Genomic DNA, 21,760 nt, shown 5'->3' with positions numbered 1-21,760 from the left:
AAGCTGTGGTTAATGTTGGCCACCAGATCCTCCTTGTACTACACTAGCTCCATTATCTTGTTAGACATAGAAGTTTCTGGGAAATAATTGTAGCAATGACCTACACGCAAATGAGATCTGTTTACATTTCTAGTAGAACTACCTTAATGATTCTTTCTGACAAGCAGGGTGTTGAACAACTTTACCCAACACATTTCCGTATCAGTCTGTGGCCGGAGCAATGCTTTTGCTCAGCAGTGAGTGACCCTTGTCTCCACACGATGTTCTACCCTGGTGTGTTTGTAAGGTTTATATTACCATTTCTGGTTAGGGTCACTATTATACACAACCCACTACATCCTCACAGAGCTTCCTTGCGGTTGCAAAAGCAAATTTCTTCGGCATTACCTCCTGTAGATCATTAATCAAGAACTTCAATTTCAGCAGACACTCCAGTAAAATAAATGGACAAATAAATTCCTTCTATCAATGAAGAGTGATTCATAACCACTTTTTGTTTGTATCCACAGTAATGGAAGAAGATGAAATTCAGCTCTCCAAGTGTCTTGGAGGCATTATGAGGCAAGTGTATCAATAGCTACCTTCCATACTGAAATTATAAATACAGAATAACTGAAAAAAAATCTGGTTTCAGAGTTCTTACTAGGATTTTTAAAATCCATATCTTTGAAATTATTAAATCACATTTCATGTTATTCTTCAGTTTGGAATGTTTTCAAGAGACCGGTTTTATTTTTCTGTCTTTTCCCCAGTGTCAAAAAAATGCTATCAGAGCAATGGCGAAGTTTTGATCTGGATTCCAGAAAGATGACTTTTAATCTCCATTGCGCTACTGATCTATACCTCAGCAATTCAGTTAATTTCCTTGTGTATGTGTTTTCAGTCCCTTCAGTTGACCACTTTGCCTACTTTAACATTTAGGAAGTTTTCCAGAGCAGCAAATATCACTTACAGGATTTCTGCAGCACCCAAAACTTTGGGCCCCTAAGCTACACACTTGTACATCATAAATGGCTTATTTCCAAATATTTCTTTTGTATATTGCAATGAAAAGAAGCTTTCAATAACGTAAAGGCAACTGGACTGATTAAAAGCTAACTCCTGGGGAAGGACAAACGCTACCTCTATCTTAAGGGATGCATTTAGAAATTATAGCACCTTTTAAGCAGCTGGAAAGATACTGGAATCTATTATTCATCAATCAACTTGTTATCACCTAGAAGATTAGATGGTGGCCCAAGAGACACAGCCAATATAAGTTTTTATAAATTTCTCAAGAATAAATAATAGAAATAAAATCTAACTTAAGAACAACTTGATCTGGTAAGGGAAGAGGAGGGCACAGCAGGGAGGGAAAGCACAGAATACAGAATGGGCAAAGGACCTCATCACCGGGGCAGTGTGAGATACAGCCTCTCAGTTAGCAAGGCTTTATACACAATTCCATAAAACTCTCTCATAACGCTCAAAAAGCATAATCTAAATAAAATTAACATAACAAAATTATGAAGCATGTTGAAAATCACCAGCCAAAGAGCGCTTATTAGCATCCCCCACGAAGATGAGGGGACAGATAAAGTGGAGACCCATGGCGTGCTCCTGCTCAGACTCAGGGGCTGGAGCAGAGAAGACACCAACATAATTTGTGGATGACAGCAAGCTGGCAGTGGTTGCCAGTGCTCTGGAAGACAAGATCAGAATTCAAAACATTCTTGATGATGGTGGAAGTGCTAGGGAATCAGTCAGATGAAATGTCGTGAAGGCAGTTACAAAGAATTATGCTTAGGAGGAATCAACTGCACAGACAGAAAATGGAGAGCATCTGGCAAAGCAGCAGGGCTCCTCTGACGCCTGAATACCAATAGCAGTTAATGAACATAGTCTTGCCTGCAAACTGGCTGGCCACCGGATAAAGACTAGGAGAGGGCTTTTGGAGACCAGCTGCTTCAATAGGCCTGGAAATAAACCCCTGGTCGGCTGTCACTAGATGAAGTACCTTTGCAACTGGGAATGTTGCCTCAGTCCCCAGTTCTGACTGTGCCCAAAGACATCTCACCATGCTTAACACTGATCTCTCTTTACAAACAAGGGGGAAGTGGGGAACCAGCAGTCTGGGATTGTTTGAACCAAATACCACCTGTGAACCAGCAGATCCCATGCACCCTCACGTCTTTCCCTCGTTAGTCCCTTGAGCGAGCCCAAAGTGGCTGTTGATGTCTCCTTGTCCCAGGGCAACCCTCTAGGTGCCCTCGTTTAACAGTGAAACAGAGGAAAGACAGGGGGGAGGCGGGGCGGGGGGGGAACATTAACAGGGTGCATTTTTAGCAAATATGCAACAAAAGCATTTCAGATCATTCACTCTTGAGTGACCCATTATCAAAATACGTAAAGTCATCTATCAACCCTTAATAGAGTTGAAATTATCTTACCTGTCCTCTACATTATTCTTGATGACAAGTCAACAGTATAAATGCCCCATGGTTCTAGAATAAATACACTTCCCATACAGATCAGGTTAGATGATATAGCATTAACAAGCACATCCATGAAAAGAAAATAGATGTGCTATTCTATGAATATTTCAATGAAGGAAGAAGCCACCAATCTGTCAAAAGTTATCAGCTTGTTTTTCTTCCTGTGTTACCTGCAGAGATTTCTTTTTAAACTATTTACCTTTGCTACTCAGGAGATCATGTACAAATTGCAGCTGGAACACATTTTTTCCTAAAAAAACCCTGAGGAATTATCAAAAAGGCATCCATCTCCCAAGTGTGGGAAAATGCCTTGACAAGGAAAGTCTTTTCTTTGAAACTTCTGTTTCCCTAATTAGGAAAGCTCTCACTGTGTATTTAAAGGTAGGAATAAAGGGGGGAAACAGACAAAAATAGCATTCCAGCACTGCTATCAAAATAAATACAAGTGTGGCTTCCGAAAAGCTGTGCCATATGTATTTATAAACACTTTGGTCTGGGTTTTGTTGTTGTTGGAGTGCTTCATTGCTTTCTTTCCTCTTTAACTTAGAAGGCATTTGTTGTTTCCCCAACCCACTCCACACTTTGTAATTCAGCCGGTGACAGCCCCAGGTATTGCTCTTTGCAGAGGAGGGGGCTGTGCCTTGCATCAGGGGAAATCAGAAACCCGAAACGGCCTCTCAGCTCTTCCCTCACCTCCAAGACCACCAGCCACTGAAGGAGAGTCTCAGTCCCTGGCCACAGGACTCGGCACTTCCTCATGTGCGGGTGATCCCAGGGACACCAAGGGAAACGGTTCCACTGTCACCTTACCATGCCCTCCACCAGCTGAGATTCAAGACAGTCAATTCAGCAGAAAACAGTATAAAATTGTTTTACAAGCTGTAAAAAGGCCCCAACTTTTCTGCAGGCAACCTGTACCACTTTCACAGCCAACAGAAGTTTTAAACCCCCAGCATTTCATTAGGCTGAAAACAGGGACCATTAGTGTGCTTACACAGACTGTGAGCTCGCATGGTGATGCTGCTCCTGCTTCAGTGTTCATGAGGCCTGAAGGACCCAAAAAGAGGGACAATCCTCCCTGTCACGCAGGGCACAGTGTGGCAGCAGCCGAATGTTGCGTCCCTGTCTATATGCTACAGTCAACATTTGATCAGGGTGGAGCTGCAGGGAGGTTTGAGGAGGGGAGATCCAATTTCCAAACAGGAATTTGGCAGGACGGTGGACTTCAGTAGCTTCCAAAGAAGCAGAGCTGTATCCCAGTCAACACAAAATACAAGAGGTTATTTCAGCCACTCCATACTTTGTATGTGATCCCAGAGTTGTATCAGCACATCTCTAGCAAAAATATTTTTTGGCTCTTCGCTGATATTAGCTCCATAAAGCCATGCAGCTCTGCAAGACCACACCAGAGCCCATCCACCACTAACTAAAGAATTAACTGAATTCTAAACAAAGGGTATTCCTGACTGATGACATCTTATCTGGAAAGCAGCCAGCATTCGAGTCAACCTAAGTTTACCAGTTTGGTAAGAGAAAAACATGAAGGACATCAATCACGAATCTCCCATTACCACTGGTGGGAAAAGATTCATTCTTTTTATTGTGTTGTGCTGTCTAAAATCTGCCTTTTTCTGCATATGTTAAGTAAGTGATAATTCACATCATGTTTTCTTTAATGAATGAGACAGAAATGACTTCTATTTCTACATAAATTAGAAACACTTATAGTCTAAACAACTGAATAGTTATTTGCTAAATTGTAATGATGCAGCTCTGGCCCAACTAATGTCAATAGGATTACCCATGTGAGTGATTACTTGTCAATGTGGTTAGGGGGTCACTCACTAGCAGCGAATGAGACACTTTTGCAGAACACTGCCATAAAAGTCCCACAGTGCTCTAAAAATGATGGTCAGCTTTCCATGGTTGTTTTCCACGTTAACACAAGTGCTTCTCCCAGCGCAGACGGCTGCTCCCCCAGCAGCACCGCGAGCCCTCAGACATGCCCCCCCAGGTCGCCCTCCCGGGCAGCTCGCGGACACATCCCCGAGCACCTCTGTGCTAAGCTGCACCACCTTCCCCTTCAGAAGAAGGAGGAGCCTGTGGGACATGGTGTGTACAAACAGGCTGTGACACTTTGCAAGTGGGTGTTAACAGATTTCTAAATGGCCAAACATTTGCATGGCCATCTGTTTTGTACCTGCACTGTACACCACGCATGCACACTGGACATGCACGGAAGCAACTGTCAGCATCTCCCAACATAACCTCCTTCTCCATCCTTCTCTGAAATGCTGCAGCCATGCACAGAAAACCTCAGCGACAGGTTAGGAGAAGGTGAAAAGTAGTAATATCTTATCTGAATGCAGGATTAATTACATACGTTTGATTTTGGCCAGGACATCCATTCTGCAGTTCGTAGGAAATCAGATTGCATGGCTGCATTTTACACATCCTCTGCAGATGGAGCCCATGGCGTTCCAGCACCCTGGCTCCATGCTGGGGTATTTGTTCAGCATTGACTCACCGCAGAAGGTGCCATCTTCAGACACAAACAATTCTCACAGCATCATGAACTCCTATGAAATCGCTCATCCAAGCACTGGCTAACCTCCAACCAGCTTAGTTTGCAAGATCTGACAAGATCAAAGACTGAAGTGGAATAGCCCTAGGCAACAGAAAGTACAAAAATATATATACGGCAATTCAGTGAATACTAATTCTACCGAAAAATAGGAAAATGACAACTACACCTCTCTGTGAATACTCTAAGTTAACCTATAAATTATATGGCTATGCCAGAATAGATATAGACATTAATTTATAGAGCATGCTATATTGTTCTCCACCTTCATGAGCATATAGACAGATATTTTTTGACATTACTACTCACTGCCTATGTTTTCCACAGTGTCATATACAGGTTTGTCTCCCAGAAATTTCAGAATCCTTTCCTTTGTGATATCCTCATGAATAGCTTTTGGAGACTTCACTGAGGGCTAGTGGATGCTGCCAAGAAACTCAGTATAAGATCCAGTTCCACTGGCAACCATTTATGTGTAGAATATTAAGCTTCCATCCAAAAAGTGCCTAGTGTATTCAGATACTGCTGAGTAAGTTCCTGTAGCTCGCCGAGTGCAGAAGTTCCTCCAGCAGGTCCCTTCCAGCCCTTGATTCAGCAGGTCCTTTGCACTGGGGCTGGCTTTGACGCTTTCCAGCTCCCACCTACTGGAGGCAGTGGATGTGTTTTACTGCTTCGCTTTCAACTCCTGAACTGTGCTCACTTTCAAATGAGGGCCTCTCACTGGAGACCTTCCATCAATATGTAAAGTAATTCCAACTTTTGCCAGAGCAGTGCTCTAACTCCATGATGGCAGCAAATGCATTTGAAGTCTACCACAGCCTTTTTGTCAATACCATTCTCATCACCACCAAGTCAAGTTAATAACCACAGTTCATCAGCTCTATCCCTTTGAATACTTCTTTCCTGAAGGGGAATATAATGCATTCAACATGTCAGATATTTAAAGGGTTCTTTCATGTGCAGCCTCAGTTCATTGCTAATAAAATACATTTTATTCTGCTGTTTTGTTCCCTATGTGCCACATGCTGTATTGAATTTAAGATACAGCTTCTCACCTCATTTTTTAGCAGAAAATAGTCATCTGAAGATTCATTAAAGCCTTCCAGACTTCCAGTTGCCTTCTGTCAGATGCCATTAAACAAGTGCTGTAATGAAGGACAGCAACAAGTGCCGGCAGGCAACACTGGCAAGACCTGTGGGATGACTCTCCTTTCTCCGGAGCAGAGGCAGTCCTTCAAACCACCGTCCTACAACAAACTTTTCCAACTGCCACCTTCTTTCTGGCAAGGCAGCAAGCAAGCGGCTTGACCTCCATGGGGCAGATGTTGCATTGCAGCAACAGTGCCAAGCAGATGGCTTCAGAGAGCAAACTCTGATCCCAAATATCCTGCTTTTCCAAGAGGAATTACTTCCTGAGATGAAAGCATCGCTCACTGGCCTTCGGTGTTTGCCCCAGATAATTTTTTTAGAAAGACACAAACTTTGAGATGTTTGTCCTAAGCAAAATGAACATCATTCATCACCTTTTGAGAACAACCAATCACCAGCAGTTAATGCCTCCCAAAGCTTCTCAATTGCAAATTCCTTTCTAATACAAAGTTAAAAACAACCTCTGAAATGCAAATAACCCAGCAACCTACACAAGATGATTTATGCCATGCCATCTTTTTCATGCAAATAAATTAAAAAAAGAAAACGTAATTTAGGGTGGACTACTTTGTATAATAAAATAAGAGAGTGACATTTTGTCTGCAAAACTCCAAGCGCAATGCATTGCTGCCATTGCTGCTGGAGGTTTAACCTTTTCAAACATGGAGAAAAAGATTCTGACTTATTTTGATTGGTTTTATATACAAATCATTTTATGGCTTCAGGTACATCCAGAACAGACACTTATTTTAATTTCTTTATGTTGGTATTATTGCAAGGGAAGGCAGAAAGTTTGATTCTCAGTTAACGTTTGAAACAGCAAAGGAGAGTTAAGAGCCTCCCGCAGCAGTAAACGAGCAGCAGCCCAGACCCCTGCACGAGCCCGGAGGGTGAGGGACGTGCTCCTGGTACACCAGGCTTCCCACACCGGCAAGTTCAGTGTGTGCTGGGGGCATCAGTGGGGTTAGATTGCTTCTGGTAAGAAACAGTTAGAAATGCAATCTCAGAACAGCAAAGGTGTTTTGAACATACAAGAGCTGAAAGATGCACCAAAACGTGCATGCTAAAGTCAACAGCGGCAGCAAAACCTAACCTTTATAACTGCTCCAGCAGTACTAACCACAACAGAGAAGACTGCTTTTTTTGTAGAGGCTGCTGGAGACAGAACTCCACAACAGCAAGGGTGGGAGCAGCGGGGAACTGGTGTGGAGCCACCCCCGCCTGGCAGTGCTGCTGCAGCTGGGCAGCAAGCTGGGGTGCAGACTGATCCTGGGCTCCTCTGGTGAGCTTCCCGTCAGTGGTGCAACTGCGTCTCCCTTTGTCTCACCTTACGATTAATGTTAACATTTGGATTACTGTTCTGCTCTATTAAACTTTATCAAATGGAGGGGAAAAATCTATTTCGATTATCCGAGCAGATATGATCAAGCCAGATGGGGTAATCGTACTCTGTTTAACAAAACTCCCCAGCAGCAGCTTGCCCCTAGAGCTACACGGGCTGCTATGCTATACAGCTCGCTTTAGACTGGGAGCTAAATGGGAAAGGACTTACAGATTTGTTTACTATCACTATGCAACGAGTCAAGCGGGGTGTAAAAGCGCCCTGCTATAAATATCAGCAGAAAGGGGCTGTCAGTCCTAGCCCAAGGAGGAACACTAAAGCTTCCTCAAAGGGATGACTTGCACAGTGCATAAATCTGAGCCAAGTGATACTACTCTGAGCCCCATTAATAGCAAAGAGCTTGTCCTAAGCTGTCAGACCGTCACCAGACCCTTCCAGCTCAAGGATGCCCATTCAGGCATCCAGCCATGCCAGCTCGAGTTGGGAGAGAAAAAGCTGCCAGGAGCTAGGGCATGACAGGCAGCTTGTGCGCAGAACCAGGAAGGATTTTGTGGTCTCACATCCACATAAATTGCTACCAGCAGCTTATAAAATCCAAGAATTGATCTACAAGGCTCTCCAAATTTCATTTTAAATCACAAATTCCATCCAAGTAAAGACATGGGCCTTAGTTTTATTTTTACTAATATTAATGGCAGGAAGAAAAAACTGTACTATTAAAAAGCAACAGCTACTCATAAATTAACAGATCTTTTCTAAATCAGGGTCATTTATCCTGGTTATGATAAGGCCCTGTCAGGTAATCATAATCCTTACAGAAAAATGCTTTGCCTTCACTGCTGTCCTCTGAGATAGTAAATCTGAGACAATCTGTCTGGTTGTTAAAATATTATTCCTCTTTACTAGAACTGATCTTCTAAAACGGGCTGGGGGATGTGTCTTCTCATTCCTCCTTTTTCTCTGCATTTTCATTGGCGAAGCCTCAAATCTGCTTAGGGTTGTTTTGTGCATCTCCCAGTATTCATGTTTTTTGCAGGAGGGGGAAGTCTTCAAACAGAAAAATATCATAAGCATCAGTCAGGGACTGAAAAATCCCAAGCTCCAACTTGAATTCTGCCAAAGAGACAATGTGTGGCCTTGGGAAAAATCACCTCTCCTCCCTGCAGGCTCTCCATCTGCTTCTCACTAATAAAATGGGATTATAAAACTGCCCAATCCCAAAGGGCAGGTAAAACTTTGAAGGTGAAAATTGTGTTACAAGCATGATACATTATTATAACACAGCAAAACCCCTTTCAGGCCTCTTTTCTCTTCTATTCAGTGCGAGGCAGCCACATTTCAAAATGAAGGCTGTGGACCAGCTTTTCCATTTGCACAGGCTTCTTTCAGCAGGCAGCAGATTAAAGCTGAGAGAATAAACCATAGCAATTAATTTATTCAATGAATTTAGCCTCATTTCCTGTTCACAAAATGTCTGCAAGCCATTTAGCGTTTTTGCCGTGGTTTACTCATTATTCACAATTATTGCAGCATAACTCTTGGTCCATAAATTACTCTTGAACAATTAGCTGAGTGCATTTTAGACGCTATTTGTGTTAGTTTCAGTTTAATACACAGGGCATATCTTCTCTTCGTTCTCTACTCACCATTAAGAAAGGGAACAGATGTGGTTGGGATGCAAGCAGCCATGTTCACCAACTGTGCCCAAAACCACCCTGGTCGCTCTCCCAAGGTGGGATGGCTTTTGCAATAGAGAAAACCGAGCCTGCTAGATAGCCGCAGGCTATTTCCATCCCTTGGTGCATCAAGACTTCCTCTTTAGAAACATGCCAGCAGAAAAAAAAAGAAAAAAGCGTTTTTTGAGAAACTGAGCATTTATTGCATTTTTGAATGTTTTCTTCTATTGGTTTAAGTACATGTTTTTACAAGCATTTCCATCAGCACAGAGAATTACTGCAACATTAACAAACCTTGCAGAATCATGGAATCTCTTTTAATTTTAAACAAAAAACAAAAAAAAAGAGGCATCCCTCAAGGTATCTTCCCAGAGAGAGAACACAGAGAATGCTACTTTAATAAAAAATGGATGGGGTTACTGGTGGGTAAAGGAGATGCTGGCAAAGCCCATGCAAGTTACCACCAGACTGGCTTCATACAGGTTCAGAGACATTTTAGCATTTTAATGTGCTATTGGCTTAGCAAATAAATAAATTACAAAGTGCAAAAAGAGCTTCTGGAATATACATTAAGGCAATTTGGAAATAATTACAGTGAGCTGGTCTATTATGACTTTGACTTCTGAAGTATAAAATCTCCTAGAGATAATGATGATAATCATATTGAAAATAGTTGCCACCCTTTAATCTTCTAAGACAAAACAGAGATCTTTGGGAACTTGGGACCCTGTCACTCTAATGGAACATCTGACAGGAAAGTAATTAGAGTGGAAAGCAAAGGGGTCACCTTACTGCCCGTGCAGAATTCATCAGCTTCCGTTTGCCATCACATGGGGCAGCCAGTTCATCTCCTGCACAGGTTTCTCATTTAAATAGCTTTGTTGCCAATAAAAAGGCTGTCAGACAGACAATTTCCAGAACAGATTTGGATCTCAATAACTCGTACTGGGCATGTAAAGATTCACCATTCATTATAAAGGCAGCTTAGGAAAAATGGCACCAAAACATTGAACAAAAGTCATTTGCTGACAATTCTGTTAAGATGCAGGACCACTACCTGGAGTTTCATTTTTCTAAGGGCAACAGAAATAGATCAAAAATTGGCTGTGCAGCGGAAACATAACCATTTCCAGCAGAAATGCCTTTCTGCCCCCCTCCCCCAGCCCCTTTTCTCAAAGTGCAGCCTGCTTTTATTGCCCATGTATTTCACTGGTTCAGGCAGGCAGCCAGGATGCTGCCTCCTGGCCAGGCGATCCTCGAACACCTGCATTGCACCCTCCCGGACATCCCCAGCCACCTCTGGAGGGACAGCATCGCTCTGAGCATGGTCTCGGCACCAGTGATGGCCTGGAGATACAAGAAGCGTCCATGTGAAAACTGCAGCAAGGTTCCTCCATGGACAGAAAAAAGATTTAAGAAAGAGAGGGGAAAATCGCAGACTGCTGCTGTTGCATTGAAGGAGGCTCTCAGAGCAGGTTTAACTCAAGAGCCTTGGAATTCAATGGAAAAATCCCACTGACTTCAGAAAAAAACTCAGACTAAGTCCATCACCTTTCACAGCTCGGTGGATATCTGTCAGCATAACATGTGACATGGACGTGCAAAGAAATCAAAAGATCATCCATTCAGGTAATTCAGCAGTCATTATCAGGTGGTTCAAGAGAAAAGTAAATACCAACTGACAGTCGCAACATATTTCATGGACTTTAATTAGTTTGAAGTATGAAGGCAATTTCATCTATGATACCTATCTTTGGGAAATAATGTGGTTTTTAATTTTTTTTATAGTTGAAATGCCTGTATCCCATTGTGTGTTCCAAAACATAAGCATATTTCAACCTGGCTATTTAATAAGGATATTTCATCTGCTTTTCATATATTCTTTTTAGGTTTTATTTCAGGATGTATTAGCAAAGTTCCTAGAGGCTACTACCTATTTTTCTTGTTTAATGTATGAACCTAATTCCCATAGAGAGCAACAAAATATTCTCTACCTCAGGATACAGGAGGTATCAACACACAACCATATTTCAACCTGGCTATTTAATAAGGATATTTCCTCTGCTTTTCATATATTCTTTTTAGGTTTTATTTCAGGATATATTAGTGAAGCTCCTAGAGGCTACTACCTTTTTTTCTTGTTTAATGTATGAACCCAATTCCCATAGAGAGCAATGAAATATTCTCTACCTCAGGGTACAGAACTCCGAGCAACCTGATCTGGAAGATGTGCCTGCCCACGGCAGAGGGGTCAGACTAGACGATCCTTGAAGGTCCCTTCCAACCCAAAGTCCTCTATGACTCTGTACTCCATCCAAATACAGCGATGTGGCAAAGCTGGCTCTTATTTCAGTTTAAACCTTAGGAAAATAAAGGACAGACCCCAGGTCCCACCTTGTGCTTTGTGCTGGAGACGCAGGATGTGTTAGCCCTCTTCCCCAGGCATGACGGATCTCACCAGGGGCACAGTGGGAGAGTGACAGTCCTAAGAGAACACACTGCTGTGCCCAGAGCTGAGGAAGGGCTGCAGCAGCCGTGTCAGGACACCCATCCAAGGGGTGCTCCATCCCACTGTTACTCACCCTAACAGCCTTCAGAAATTTCTCGTTTTCAGCCAACTTGCAGACACTCAGTTGATGCTGTTTAACTTAGGGTCATTGCTCAAGGCTAACAATAAAAAAGCCTCCTTGCATTTTCAGAGCTCTGGATGAGGTATAAAAACAAATTGCCTAGAAAAAGAAGCAGTTTAAGAAAGTGAACTAAGGTAACTGAAAAATAAAAGTTTGGTGTTTGGCCAGTATAACATTTGGATTTTGAAATACAAATGATTCCTAACATGAGGGTTAAGCTCCTTTCAAAAAACCCTATTTTTCTTCTTCAGATCATCTAAGAAGAGTAAAAGAAAACAAAAGAAAACCCAAGCCACACAGTGTGGGGGAATGCAATGCAGTATGGATTATCATTTCCCAAGTCTGTTTTCCAAAACTGACTTAGCTATATACTTGGGTACAGGTCTAAACACTAGGACTATGAGAGGCAGAAAATTCAGCCTTGTCTCCATTTGCTAGAGTTCTTGTGCAAGTGGATCTAACACAAACCTTCCTTGCTGGCAGGTGGGCAGTGCAGCTGCACAGGGTGCTGGCTGCCTTTCTGCAAGAGGTGCAAGGGCTTTATGGAAAGAATCTGGGAACCAAAAGACTGAAGAGGTCTCCACAGATCTAAGACATGCCTATCATCCCCATGCAGCTAGATTTTGTTTTTCCCTTATACCTAAATCAGATCACGTGGTGATGCAAGCATTTGAAAATTTATTTTTTCTTAACATCATCTCATTACTCTCAGCAATTCTGCCTGTGACATGCTGAATGGTTCTTCCAGTCTTCTGTATTGGTAACCTTGAAACGCTCATAAAGAGTTACACTTCCCCTTAAGTCATTGTTTAGCCAGGCTATACATATTTAATTCTTTAATCTTTCCTCAGAAATTCCATTCTAGATTTAATCATTTTAGCTGCACTTGGAATCATCTCCATCTCCCCAGAAGTGGTGCAATGAGCAGAGCCCCCAGTACAGGCTGACAAGAGACGTACATTGAGAGACAACTGCAATTGCTCCGCTCTGCAACTTCATACCTGTAATCCATAATTATGTTGTACTTTCATTCAACTATCAGTCTTAGAACTAGAATTTAACCTACCATTAAAATCTCTTTTGAAGTCTGTGTTTCCCATGTGATGCTTCTCCATTATATGGATTTGATTTATGTCCTCAATGCTTCAGCTCTCCGAGACAGCAGCGAGGCACCTCACCTGCTTCATGCGTCTCCCAGGACAAACAGCTGCTCGGAGAGTTTCTCTGGAGAGATGGCAAGTGCTTCCCTGCAAGAGTCAGATCAAATATGATGAATTATAATTCACTTCTACTAAATATCTTCAGATTATTTTCCACAATAGTTGCCTGATGAACTTCATGTTCTTCAGTTCTTTGGCAGTAAAGTCACTGTACAAAATTTGTTGTGCCTTTCCTAACACCTACCAGCTCACGATTGCAAGGGACCAGCCAAGGTTTTTAAAACGTTGGCGTCAAAAGTACTGACAAGCCTTATGCTGTTCTAGAGGAAGGAAAGGCTGCAGATTTTGATAGATAGATAGATGGGTACAGCCATAAATAAGTTTAATTATGCAATGACACATTTCTGAGTTATTCATTCTGTTCTCCTCCCTTTTTGGAATAACAAATTTGAAAATTTGAGGTAAATTACAATACAGGACCAAACCTATTAATTTTGACTATTCAAACAGATGATTTATTCTTCAGCAGATGTAGGCTTAACTATACAGCACAGCTCAAGTGACACCATTAAAACCCTACACCAATCACTGGTGTGTTGAAAATTAGCCAGCATAGAGCCAACAGCAGCACAGTATTATCATTTAACATATATGATTGCTACAGCAGCTCGATGTTACCTGTGATCAAACATCATACTCAATACAAGTAATTAGGAGTTTGCTTTTAAACTTGATTTTTATGGGGACAGATTTACTAAACAAGTCAGACATTACACTGGGTCTTCAGGAAAGCCATTAAACTTTGCATCTGCATCTGAAATAGAACTGGTAAATGTTCTTCTCAAAAGTTAGCTTATCTTACAAGACCCAGGGCAGAAAACTTGAAAATGCAAAAAGCTGATAAGCTGCAAGAAAAACTAAGTCAAGAAATAGTTTTTGTCCAAAAAAATACATGATCAGAAGAAAAAGGTTTTATTTATTTACTAATATTTGTTTTTACAACCAGAAAATTAGGCAGGATAGTCTCTCTCTCAGTCAAGGCTTTGAGGACCCGCAGTCAGCACGTCAGACTTGCCAGGTGTAGTTGGTACTTACTTATGTTTATATTCATGCTAAGGTGAATGTACCAACAGTCACAGTCACTCCTGATTTCACAGCATAAGCAAAAATCAACAGATTAATAGTGCTGTCACGAAGGGTACCAAGCTGGGCTGGTGTGAGGGCAGTCATGCCTTGAAGGCAGTGCTCACAAGGAGCTGCTGTGGGGAGGGTGTCCAACTTACCACAAGGTAACCACCAGGTCGAAACGATGCTGAACCAGATTTCCTAGTGATGTATGTTGATCTGTAGGCCATTACTAAACTTGTGGATGACTCATTGTCACTAGTTATGACATGTTAATAGTCATTAAAATGCTTTGCTTTTTATCTTGTGTTTTACCAGAATGGTTTTGCCTACAGCCACAAACTACAACAGGACACTTGTAAGGTGAGAGAGGGAGATTGACCACCCGTCGTTCAAACCAGAGGAGTAATAGCTATTGCAGCAGAAGCCGAAGGACCAAAAGGCTCCATCTAAATAATTCAATACAGTTAAAAATCACTAGTACCTTTCAGGGAATTTTAAGAGCATTCCCACTCAATGTCCTCCTACAGGCCAGGGGCTCTGGGGGCAGCAGACAATTTTTATGGGTTTCTAAAACCTTCCAGGATTAATTGTCGCATGCGTCTGCCGATGACTGAACAGCTGCCTAGAGCCCACTGGAGCGCCCGGCACGAATGCAGAGCCGCTCCCGCAAAACCACGTCCAGACCCTACCCCAGCACTCTACAGCAGCAGGTCCATCCCATCACTGGCAAGTATTCCCTGGACCCACAAGTTCTCCTCCTGACTCAGGAGGAGACAGAGAAATGAGGGGTAATAAGGGTCAGGCTAAGTGCATGGGCTGGATCCACTCGCCTGTGACCTGCCCAGCCCACCTGCGCCAGGGCTGAGCCGTCTACCAGTCACACCAGGAATTAACAGGTCTTCCCTGGGATTAACCACCACTAGCAAGAGAACAAAAGCCTGTGCCTTCACCTCTCGCTAGGATTTAATTTTCCCTTTTACCTCACATTTAAAAAAAGAGCAGAGATATCATTAAGCAGAATTAAAGAAGACTCACCTTGTGCATCTTCGTGTATCTCATTAATCTTTTATACCAAGCCTGGAAAATGAATAAGGGTTTTCAATAAAGGTGGTGAGATCCTGCAAAGCAATAGCTCTTATGCATGGCTGCTGTTGTCTCTAGCACAGAACTTTGACACTGGCAAAGCAGAATACACACAGTACAGAACACTGATTTCACAAACATGCAATTTATCACATGACAGAAATCAGCTAAATGACATGAAAATGTATCTGGAGACTTCATAATGTCACCTTACATTCCTGATACAATTTGACAGATACCATCTGAAGAGAGCTGCTTCAAGCTGCACAGAATACTATTGCGGGGTAAGATTATTCTATTACTTTAATACCAGCTATTTCCTCATCTCTTAGGGGTTTTCTTTCCTTCTAATTTTACAACTGTTAAACTATTGACATAATTTCTACTATTCTAGTAAAAATTGCACCCCATTCTCAAATCAAAGTACATCTTTGGTACACACTCAGGGAGTAGGTGGAAGAATCCCAGTTCAATCATGTCCGATGGAAGGATGGGAAGGAAAATAAGGTGAAGCAACCTTTCAGTATGTGGCTGTCTTTGATTAGGAGATGGTGAGCATGAAACTTGTGTTCTGCTTCACTTTCAACCCTTTCTGAATCTTGTCTCCTGTCTCACCTTCTGCATGGGATCCTGTTCTCTCAGATCAAGCTCGCAGGAGTCAGTTGGGGTTTTAACACGATCGATCCAACTATCTCCTGAGTACTCACACTCCTGATGAAACCACCAGGCTTTCCAGCAGCTACTCGGAACCTTCCCATATTTTCCCACAGCATCCAAGGCATTTAGGACCTCAACAGATAAGCACAGGAAAGAGCCCTGGTCCTGCTCCCAGGCACTCTGCAGGGCTTACTCATGGCTCAGCACTGCACAACTGAAAAGGCTTTTGAAAAAAACCCATAAAGTTATCATTTACCTTGCAAATACTATATTGGGTTCTGATGCAAAATGTTCTGATGGAGGATATTGCTGCAGCTAAAAAACAGTTCAAGTAAGCCTCCAAGTAGCAACATTTCAGGGATGTTCTTGGGTGAGGAGGTCTCGTATTTTCCTGATTTTTTTTTTTCTCTTCTCCTTCTGCATTGTCTGCTTATCACTATTTTGCTAGTCAGAAGCAGCTTCTCCATATTTCCTGGTGTTACAACATCCACAAATCACGTTTCCATACTTCAGCCAAATGTACTAATTACATCTAATTTACTAATTCGGATACTCCAACTGCTATTAGGCAGGTATATAAGTAACTGTAGAATCAGAACATTTAATTGCAGCTCCTTTCTCTCCTATCCTGTATATATGAATCCCATGACAAGATGCAATGCAGGCACCGTGCCTCCCCGTAACACACGAGCTGTGCGCTTGCGAAGGGCCAAGCCCCGCCGTGCCCCAGCAGGAGAGGGTTACACAAAAGCAAAGACTCAACGAGCATTCTGCAACACAGCAATAACCAAGTTCAGCGTGAAGCAGCAGAGTACAAACCATCAGGGAAAAGCAATCCCAAATATTATTGGTTTTGCTAGACCAAAGTCATCCACTTGTTTTCCTGCTTTTCTGAAGTGGCAGAGTAGGCAGTTCTGCATGTTGCAAGCTAAAAGCTGATCTTCACAGCACGGGCAGAGCGGGCTGTGCACACCCAGGTGCCTCTGCCTCCTGCTGCGACTCACAAAGATCATCTCGCCCCGTCTCCAAAGTGCAGAAAGGCAGCTCACGCACGTGTGATGTGCTCCAAGAAAAGACTGCACCTTGGTTTCAAGGGATAATAGAATTATTAAAATTATTCCAATTTAGATAAAAAAAAAAATCCAAATTTTTCTCTTGCCACTTTTGTTCCATTTCACCACAGAGACCTCAATATTTTTAAAAGCTTGGCCTATTTTTTTATCATTAGTATCAAATTTGATCCACAGCAAATGAAGTCAAATGAAAGAAATCTATACTAATTTCTGATTTGCTTAACAGCGCGTTCAGCTCACCCAAATGCCATCAGCCTAATTTTCCTAACAGTACTCTCTTCTGCAAATTGCTTTAATATAATAAGGAGCTGAAATAAAACTTTTCCCATGAAGAGAAAAATGGGTATAAATAGAGATTTAATTGTGCATGCTACTTGTTTGCAGCAGTGCATTTAATATCAAAGCAACTATTAGCTGATAAAATCTAAAATTTGTTAAAGGGAGTCAGTGAAAACAAAAAACTGACAAAACTGAAAAATCATTATAAAGCTTATTCTCTATGCTTTAAACTAAGCTAAGGAGGAAGCCAGGGCTGAGTTTTTCGGTGTTTACATCATGTTTCTCCTTACTTAAGTTGCTCTGGGAGAAAATGAATCTTCATGTAATATAATTCTAGATGGTAACCACTGAGATGATTAAATGAAGTTCCCAAAAAGATGCTGCAGTCTGGAGCAGCTCAAGACTTCACTAGACAAGCTGTGCTTCTCACACAGCTTACCTAACACCCACCACCAAAGGAAAGTCCCCTTTGGAAAGGCAGGCTAGTCTTCAAATCACATAGGAATAAATCCTAATATATGCTGATTATATTGGAAGGCCAAAGATGACCAGGAACGACAAGGGATGGATGGTGTTGTACCGCTGGCTACGCATCACTCCTGACGCAGGACCGGTCACTTAACCTCTTGGGAGGGCTTTCCTCCCTCCTCCCACTGCAGTGCCTGCAACGCTTGAAGGCAGACGCTGGCGAGCACCGAGCATCACAGCCCTTCCCATGGAGGCAGCTCACAGACCGGGCTGCCGGCCATCCAGCCACGCAGTGCTGCAAGCCAGCCCACCCGCAGAAGATGTTTTCTGTAGGGAAGGTTCCTTGATCCACACGGTCAGTGGCCCTTTGCTGTGCTCGTTTCTTCGCTTGAGCTCGCTCCCCTAATTAATGCTTCCACACCAGCTGCGGGTACACCGGGTGACAAGTGCTGCTTGAGATTTGACAAATCACTTGCCTTCCAGCTACTCCTTTATCCCACCTACTATGTGAAGCAGAAGAGATGGTTTTGGCACATTTTGAAACAAATGAATGACCAGCATGGTTCCTATTTGTATCTTCTGGGTTTAATACAACTTGATGTAAGGCTGAACTGGGTTAACATAAAACTAAAAATAGCTGCTCCTGTTATCAGAATTGTTCACTAGTTTTGACAATGCCAACATCTGCTTTTATTAGGAACTTGCAGGAGTAATTTGTCTAAATGAAATTGCAACACAAAATTAGTATTATGCAGCTGAGCCTGTTGCTTCGCTCTTTACACGGCTTTCAAAGCCAAAATAAAGAAATGCCAAATATATCCTGAACTTTCCTGCTGTCACTTGTCGAATGTGTCAAACATCAACAGATGAACAGAGCTTGCCTCTTCCATCCAGGCAGAGGAGGAAGGACAAGCAGCACCCTGGCACCTGGATGTGCACCACGGCAGGCATGCCTTGCCTGAGAAAACCCACCAAAAGAGATGGGGCATCTTCCCAAAGCCATCATCCAACAGCTGCACTTCCATCTTTGGTTCAAAGAACCAGTAACTGGGAAAAAAACACATAAAAACCCCAGAAGAAGGGTTCGGGAAGAAGGTGTGCTTCTCCCACATGAAAAGGGTTTCAGACCCACTTAAGTCACTTCTCCCTTTCCCATGGAAACACAACCATATACCAGCAGCACGTTATGCCAGGCTTGTGTGTGTTAGACGTGGGATTTGAGATTCCAGCTGTGTGGCTCCGTACACAGGATGAGCTGTCCCTGGGGCAGATACCGGGGGATTCTAATTCCAGCTGTCCAGGGAGCCTCACGTTCAGCTCTGCCACACAAATTCCTGCTGTGTCCCCCTCCCAAGCGAGAGCCCACTGTGGGGGGGCACTGACGGGGCTAAGGGGGCTGCTCCCTCCATCATTTGATGGAAGGAGGTTTGGAGAGATTTCAGCCAGACTGAAGGGGTTGGGGAGCACTGCAAAATGAGGAAAAGCATTTCATACCTCGGCATGTTTTGTAAATTGTGTTCTAGCTCTTGAGCCATGCCTATCAGTGACACTATGCCAAAAAACAGTAGTCTATCCTCTCGTATTTCCAGGGTCCAGCTCTTCCCATCTCTCGCTCGAGCTGGACAGAGTGAAGTCACTGTGCTGCTTTCTGCTTCACATGCAAGCAATCGCTCAATCTGAAACAGATGTGCAGTAGCTGGATAGAACAAAACACAAACAGAGGTTGCAGGGGAGAATATGATTATTCAGTCATGAATATTCCGGGCAGCACCCTGGGGAAAGCAAGAACAATTGAAAATCACTTTGCTTCTCTGGGAAAAAATGAAGGCAACTGAAGCAGCACAGTATTATGGGACTGAGGGGCTTCCCCCCGCCCCCCCCCCCCCCCCCCCCCCCCCCCCCCCCCATTTTTCTTGCACAAGTTCTCTTTTTTAAATTGCATCATGCCTGTCATTTGGGTTTCCCGCATTATCAATCAGAAACTGTGGCTTGTCTTTTTGAGATAGCATCTCGGGGTCACCTGGCTGCCGCCAGTTCCATCATCCTCGTGGTGACATCACCTCTCCAGAGGAATGAGCGGCTCGCTCAGGATTCACAGTGCTGCCGCTCTGCTGCCGGGTGTGTGGCAGCTGCCTGCCCGGGTGCCACGGAGGGGATGCATCTCAGGATGCTGAGCTCAGCTGAAGTTTGCGGGTGCGAATGCTCTCACCTGCCGCTCAGGGGAGACCAGCCCAAGCCAAGTGACTGCACGTTCCGTTCGTGGCCATATGGCCATTGCCCAAGGAGCTTTTCTTACGTATGCCAGGATGTGTGTGTGTATAATTTAAAGTGCACTTTCCTCCCTTCTAGATCTGATATGCCACTCAAAGGCAAGGCTGACATAAAAGTAGCAATGGGCCTGAGCTGCACAGCATCAAAGCTGCTCTCAGAGGTCCCCGGAACTGGCGGCATTGGTTTGTATGGCACAGGTGACCACAAAGCTCAGGCATACATCAAGGACTGAATTTTTACTCAAACCTGAGTGCATATGTAACTCAGTAAAAGCACTGCTATCTGGGAGTGCTTAAGTATAAAATATATCTCTTTTTAGTCAAGAATTGAAGCATTGCTCACATTCTACATACGTGATGAAGTCCCAGGGGAGGAAAAACCTTCTACTCACCTTTAATCGAAGCCCAGCCTCAATTTGCACACTTTTCAGAGAAGTGCTAGAACTGGGGCAGGTTTAGGAGGTCTGCCTAGCCAAGACCTGTAAAAGTTCAGTCCTTTGGTCCTAACAGACCCCAGCCCTCATCTCAGCTCATTCCTTGCACTCCTCAGGGAGCAGGCGGCAGAGCCCCCACATCCTCCCTGGCAGCACCAGGGTTCCCACGCGCCACAGCAGCACGCCCCCTCATCCCCCCCCCGCCCCCCCCGAGCGTTCAAGGGATGCACACCCCAAACCTCGGAAGCTAAGGACTCGCATCTCCAGTATATTCTTAATCTGCTAAGGGGAAAAGGCTGCAGCTTTCTTCTAAAGGGCAGGCAAAACAAGTATTTTGTCTGCATCAGCTACCGGTACAGGGGCTTTTCCTTGCCTCTGTCCCAAAGCAATACAGTAACGCAGGTGTCATTTAATTAAAATCTAAAATATCCACCTTGCATCAGTGAGGTATAACAACCTATAAAACTTCCTCCAAACAAGATAATTTGCTGTTTCAAGCCTGAATCATGTTCACCCAAGAGTACACCGACTACCACAGGTGCACTAGAGACATGTGAAGGGATTTTAATTGCCTGAAACTCCAGTACTGTCAAGACGGTAAGACAGGGAAGGAGAAGCCTTTACAGTTGTCTCACTGTTGTAGATGAGTAGGCTGTTTGAGCTTAAAATGCTTCTACACGATAAGGGGCTTAAAATAGTAATCAACTTTTCTTATTCAAATAGATAGCTGCTTTTCACTCCCGTGGCTTTCTGCATGTACTCTGAGTCAGTAACTAGGTCAGGGAGATAGAAGAAGCCGTGGGAGGAGAATAACTTTTGTATTCTAGGGGATAATTCAGTTCCTCTGCCATGAGGCACTACGGGACTATGAACACAAAGGCTCCTCCATCTTCAGGAGGTGCCGGCAGCAGGCACCGGCTGCAGTGCCCAGGGTTTGGCCGACATGCACCAAAACCGGCTGCTCTCAGAGGAGCAGCTCCCACCCAGGAACACCCGCTGTGCCGCATCTGCCCATCACACACCAGCACTCCGGTTCTGCCCTTGGTGCCACAGTCTCCAACAAGGTGGGTCAAGGCTGCACCCTTTGGGAAGCAACCGCCGCCAGGGGAGCTCCAAGAGCATCACCATCCGCTCGTGCTCCCATGGGATGCACTACTTGTCTGCTGCATCAGGCTTCCAGCGGCAGGCGACTGGGAGGAGCTGTGGGACAGAGATGTTCTATAGCCTAAACATAAGTGTTCTCTGCTACCCAGTGGAGAATAGGGTAACTGAGTACTTACGGCAAGCTGCTTGCTTAATTGCTTAACTATTTGTATGCTAAATGACCTCTGGATCATCCATGAAGGGTGCATG

At 43.6% G+C, this 21,760-nt stretch overlaps 1 protein-coding gene and 1 long non-coding RNA gene across 3 annotated transcripts in view; both read right to left on the bottom strand.

Annotated features, from left to right (window-relative positions):
• Positions 1-9,375, bottom strand: part of LOC130154024 (uncharacterized) — a 61,176-nt gene extending 51,801 nt beyond the window's left edge. Inside the window, exon 1 of the long non-coding RNA XR_008823574.1 lies at positions 9,196-9,375. This is a non-coding gene — a long non-coding RNA (uncharacterized LOC130154024). The remainder of the gene's footprint in view (positions 1-9,195) is intronic.
• A 2,430-nt stretch (positions 9,376-11,805) lies between these two features.
• The window catches only part of PRELID2 (PRELI domain containing 2), a 107,340-nt gene continuing 97,385 nt past the window's right edge, over positions 11,806-21,760 (bottom strand). For both annotated transcript variants that reach the window (XR_008823458.1, XR_008823459.1), the window contains exons 8-10: positions 15,179-15,220; positions 12,922-13,102; positions 11,806-11,954 (exon numbers count right to left, since the gene is read on the bottom strand). The gene's annotated coding sequence lies outside the window, so the exon portion shown is untranslated. The remainder of the gene's footprint in view (positions 11,955-12,921; positions 13,103-15,178; positions 15,221-21,760) is intronic.

This window comes from Falco biarmicus, chromosome 8 (assembly GCF_023638135.1).
Source record: "Falco biarmicus isolate bFalBia1 chromosome 8, bFalBia1.pri, whole genome shotgun sequence".
In the NCBI taxonomy this organism is placed as follows: Eukaryota; Metazoa; Chordata; class Aves; order Falconiformes; family Falconidae; genus Falco; species Falco biarmicus.
Note: the sequence above shows the minus strand (reverse complement) of the source record. Positions and strands in the feature narration are given on the sequence as shown.